Source organism: Pinus tabuliformis, chromosome 1_2 (assembly GCF_031772625.1).
Source record: "Pinus tabuliformis cultivar Carrire ecotype Pingquan chromosome 1_2, CPIR1, whole genome shotgun sequence".
In the NCBI taxonomy this organism is placed as follows: Eukaryota; Viridiplantae; Streptophyta; class Pinopsida; order Pinales; family Pinaceae; genus Pinus; species Pinus tabuliformis.
The window spans coordinates 131,733,073-131,739,086 of record NC_142298.1 but is presented as its reverse complement, the minus strand read 5'-3'; positions in this window follow the sequence as shown (position 1 = coordinate 131,739,086).

Here is a 6,014-nt window from a genome sequence, read left to right as displayed (position 1 = left end):
TGCTCAAAAATCAAAGTCGAATAATCTTGTTAAACGTAGCTTCAGATCGAAGTGTTCGTCATCCTGATTCCAACAGTGTGAATGACACTCGAATCCGAGCTCATATGAAGAAGTTAGAGCAAGTCAAAGTTCAAGTTTGACTTGGACAGGTGGCAGGAGAAAATGACGTGGCAGAGTCTTCAGTGAATGGGGAAGCACTAAGTGAAAGGCTACCATTGGCCCCGCAGTTTGTTGATCGTAGAAGTCAGAAGTCCGCGGCTAAAGAATCGGCCCCAACAGTCCCCGAGTTGCGATGCGATAATCACACATTTCACATCGCAGGTGGCAAAGGAATAACGTTGGGGAATCGGCCCCGATAGAGTCAGGTTGCGATTGTGATATCACACATTGCACATCGTAAAGGGAAGCAGTTAAGGAATTGACCCCGACAAAATCAGTTTGCGAATGCAATATCTCACATCACACATTGCAAAGGGAAGCAATTAAGGAATCGACCCTGATAGAGTTAGGTTGCGATTGTGATATCGCACATCGCACATCACAAAGGGAAGTGGTTAAGAAATCAGCCCCGATAGAGTCAGGTTGTGATTGCAATATCATACCTCGCACATTGCAAAGGGAAGAGACCTGTTATGGAGAATCGCCCCTGTTTCGACAGGTTACGATTTGTGATATTCTATAGGATTCAATAGATTTATGTGTTGCAGTTGATAGCCCATCAGGTCCACCTTTATCACAGAACCCTTATTGGCAAGAAATCAAGTCTGTCCGCCAGTTTGAAGCATCGATTCTCTGTGTTATCCATTGGGTTCAGGAGTATGCACCGATTCATCCACCGGTTTGAGGTTAATGTGAAACGATCTGTGAACTATTTCCAATGGAGGTTTTTCCATGTTTAATAGGTTGTTATTCCAGATCTAAGAATCTCTGTTTGAAACAAACCGGCCTGCTAAACTTGTCATTTGTTGAAACTGCCCGGTTTATGAAGGAATCTGCCCACCATAATATAAATTGGGCTATCTGCACAGCGAGAGGGGGAGAGCAATAGATAGCAGCATATATTTATAGAGAAGAGCAACAACACCTGCTCCCGGCAGGTGGCCGGAACCTTACCTCAGAAATTAGAAGGTTTCGAGAAGGTGCAGAAAGCCCTTTTATCATAATTGGGCATTTGGATAGGCGATTCTGCACGATTTTTTCCAGGAAGTCAGTGGTGTTGCCTATTTCTAGAGTTGGGCTCTCCATTTGTCATCCATTTTCCAGATTAGAGGTATAAGGGTGTTTATGTAAAACCTACTTGTCATGCCATTTAATGAATGAAGGCCTCCCCATTGTTATCACCCCAAGAAACTCTCCTAGGTTATATCTCAGAGATGCTCGGAAACATTAAAAACTCAACAAAATGTTGGAAATGGATGAATGGAAGGAATGATGTTTGTTCAAGCCAGATAACCACTTCTACCATGCTTAACACCAGACATGGGTGAACACCCCCAGACTACAAGGCTTTAGAACACCAATTACTCACAGTTTGAGGATTAGGTGTACATGGAGAATACTAACCACACCAGCAGATGCACAAGACCATGTGATGGCTGGCTGCAACCAGTAAAGAGGTCTGCAAATCTATTTCCTAATGCACAAACAGGATGACAGCTCTCTGGCACTAAGTAAACAGAAACCTGCATAACACATTCAATGATACATACTAGACTTCAACACAGAGGTGGGATGACAGCCCCTCTAATGCTAAATATCAAGAGCACATGAACAAATGCATAACAGGCACAGCCTAGAACAGAGTAGAAATGGAAAGTGAGCAATTAACAACAAAAGAAGCTTGTATTAGTTGAAAATGAAGACCAGATGCTGCAAGTATCAAAGTAGTTACAATCTCCAGAAGTTGAACCTTACATCAAAACAACAACCATCATCCCTGATTACCTCTGTGTTCTGGGCATATATAGAGTTTGATTACAAAGATATGTTGATGTTCTATGCATGGAGGGGTCATAATTGACCACCAATCGCTTTAACTGCTTGATGGAGTCTTTGGTGCGATCTATCTACTTCAATGAACGAATTTGATCTTTTTTGATGCTCTACTGTACTTCTCAAGCAGGTGGAGTGTCGTATGGGAGGAGTTCCATAACTGTTAAATGCATTTATCTACTCGAGGCTGGTCCCTTCTCTCGCAGCCATCCTTCCTATTAAATGCAGTTGTTAAGGAGTAACTGCATAGAGTAATGAACATTGGCCACCTTTGTCCTTCGATTGCATGGTACAGGTCAAGGACACAAAGACTGCATGGCAGATGAATGGAGGAGGAAGATATGGCCGTTGGATCTCAGGCAAGCAAATCCAATGGCTATCGGGAGTCGAAGGTACACGAGAGATAACGAGCGGGAAAAACGGTCTGCACGGTAAGCGGTATTCCCTGCACCGCTGTAGGGGGTCGGGCGGTAATCGTGCGCGGGCACGCGATCCCATTCAACGCGCGACATGTGGATGATGGGACGCGGCGAAAACCACTTTATCGCGAGTTAAAGAGTGGTTAGTTTATGGTCGCAAGAGAAGCGGATACCATTGGATTGCACGGTAGATGATCGGACAACGGGGTTTTAATTGCGCATGTTTTCGTCGGATGTGACGGGAAAGGGCTGTGTAAAGCGTGCGGTCATGTGATTGTAGTCACAAGACGGTTTAGACTCGGCGCCCGGGGAGCTAAGGAAATATGGGTTTATTCCGGGTTTTGGAGGAAAGCAGGGATAGCGGGGGTTATGAGGGTATGAACGGTGTGAAGGAGCATGAGAAGAATGACTGATGTGAGTCCTTTGTGAGCATAACCAACTCGGCCAAACCTGTATTTGACCCTTGAATCATCAAAGTACGTAGCGGAGCTAACACTGGCTCCTTCTGGGGATGAGATCCTCCCTGTGAGGTCTCAAGAACTGTAGACCAATGCCTTCATACAAAACAAGCTTAAAACATTGCCTAGTATTCCATTGGGCATGGAGTCTAATTAAGTCTACGCTAAAACCTGTAAAAGAACATGCTTACAATCATTAAGGCTCGAAAACCTTAAACAATATAAATCTTCAAAAACTGGCCATCTACTGGACCATCAAAACTGTTTCTCCTCCTCTTGGCCAGCCTATGAGCCGGTTCATCAAAGATCTGCAAAATTGGATTTATTTGATCCTCTACCTCAAAAAGTTTCGGGCATTTGACCTTATCAGGTAGAGATGGCTTATACTTCATCCCCTCTCTGTATGCTCTCGTCCTTGGATGTTCTTCATGGGAGCCTTTGTACACCTGTTGAATAATAACGATTGTTGTGTACTTGTTTATGTCGTTTGTGGCCTGCACAATCAATATGAATGGTGAACCACTGTACTCTTGTGTGGGGGACACAAAGACTTCATCTTCTCCTGCATCTTTCTTAGAACAGTCCACATCCAAGGAAGTGTCCCAAAACTGTGCATCCTCTTCCTCTGTGATCTGGCACACTGCCCTTCCAAGCTGTGTGGAGGCTGACTAGGCAGGCATCAGAATATCAAGACTGAGATAATCAGTATCAGCCTTGGGCATTGAATTATGGCTTGCTCCAGTGCCTAATGGGCAATCATGAGGGCTTGTCTTTTGAACAGACGAAGAAGCATGAGATGATGGGGAACTGATTTCGCCCTTTTTGATCACTGGGCTGGGGATAACAGCAGGCTGGTCGATTCGCAGATCTGCATAGTCATTGGAAGCTGGGCTGGCTTTAGGCTCAAGGTCTTCGAGGATGGTGGGACCTGCTGCTGATTGCTCCTGCTGATAAGCTTGTTGTTCTGCAGGTACAACAAACTCACGAGCAGTGCCTCTAGATAATGACTTCTCATAGGCAGCTCGGGTTAAGAAAGGGGCACTGCCCTTATCTTCCAAACCATGGACCTCCTCCTCTTCTTCAAACTGCTCTTCTTCCATGACTATATTCTGAAAAAGGGTCTTCACCCTTTGATCTTCGTTTGCATCTTTATTTCTCTGCAAAATTTGCAGCTGCTCCTGTGTTCCTCTATGTAGATTTGGATTTGGAAGAGAGAAGGCATTAGGAGCTCCTGCTTCCCCTGAATGCTGCTCCACTCTTAATCTGGAAACTCTAGAGGCTAATGACTCTATCATCCTGGCTAATTTATCGATCTTAGGATCTGAGGATGATGAGAGCTCACCCCTCTGTCTTCTCCTATCAGCATCACCTCCGAGCCTCTCTGCAACTATGATGTTTGATTCTACTTCAAAGGTTGCATCTTGCATATCAGCCAAAGAAGCACATCTTCTTTCTCTTAACAGTAGGCAAAACTGAGAATCAAAGGCATTGGCATAAGTGAGCATAGCAGAAGTAGGGGTAGGTTTCACTTCAGCTGGTATTCTGCTGTACATATGGTTGAATCTGATATTGAAATCAGACAACAGCTCACCATTCTCCCTCTGCAAGTTCCCAAATTTAGTATGGTAGTAGAGCAGATCTTTCTTATCCCCCTAGTGCTTTAGGAACACATCATCTAAGGCCTCAATGTCTGCTATAGACCTAGGGGTTAATTCTCTGAACCATTTCCTAGCTTCCCCATCTAGGCTTTGGACAAAAACCCTCATCCACACATCATTTTCACTTATATCTAAGTTATCAGCATAACTATAAAAGGATTCAAGGTGCTCTTCAGCTGTTACTCCCTCTGTACCAGTAAACTTAGGCATATATTTCTGATAATCTCCTACAGGCATGGCATTCAAAGGGACAGGCAAGACCAGGGGTCCATACCTAGCAGCTATGATTCTTTCAATCTTTGTGAGAGCTTGCTGGCCTGCCATGACTGAGGTAAGTGGAAGGATACTGGTAGATTGAATAGTGGGGAACAATGAAATGGATGACAGAGACAAGGGAATATGATGGACTGTACGGGAGACTTTCTTTGGACTGGGATCCAAAGGGGAACTGACTGAGAAAGAAGCTTTATTAATCTCTGAAGGAATTTCTTTACTAACAAAGCTAGGCTCTAAATCTTCAAACTGTATATCCTCAGCTATAACCTTATCTTTCAGAGATGCATTAGATTTCTTAGGTTTACCTGATCCTGATGCTCCTTTCTGTGATGTTTTCTTCAACTTAACAATCTTCTCAGGGTCAGGCACTGGGTCAGCTGGTGACTTCTAAGGATTTCTTCGGGTATGCCTCACAAACTGAGCCAGAACTGAAATGTGGAGTCGCCACTAGGTAGGTTCTCCAATAGAGTCGCCAGATAGATGATTACAACCAGAAATGTGTCCAAACTTTGTCTATCATCAAAATCTGGAACAGTGTCGTTTCCCAGGGAAGCTGAGCTTCAATATCCTCTCCCCGGCAATAGTGCCAATTAATGTTATCACCCCAAGAAACTCTCCTAGGTTGTATCTCAGAGATGCTCGGGAACATTACAAACTCAACAAAATTTTGGAAATGGATGAATAGAAGGACTGATGCTTATTCAAGCCAGATAACCACTTCTACCATGCTTAACTCCAGACATGGGTGAACACCCCCAAACTATAAGGCTTTAGACCACCAATCACTCACAGTTTGAGGATTAGGTGTACATGGAGAATACTGACCACACCAGCAGATACACAAGACCATGTGATGGCCGGTTGCAACCAGTAAAGATGTCTGTAAATCTATTTCCTAATGCACAAATAGGATGACAACTCTCTGGCACTAAGTAAACAGAAACCTGCATAACACATTCAATGATACATACTAGACTTCAACACAGAGGTGGGATGACAGCCCCTCTAATGCTAAATATCAAGAGCACATGAACAAATGCATAACAGGCATAGCCTAAAACAGAGTAGAAATGGAAAGTGAGCAATTAAAAAAAAAAAGAAGCTTGTATTAGCTGAAAATGAAGACCAGACGCTGCAAGTATCAAAGTAGTTACAGTCTCTAGAAGTTGAACCTTACATCAAAACAACAACCATCATCCCTTATTACATCT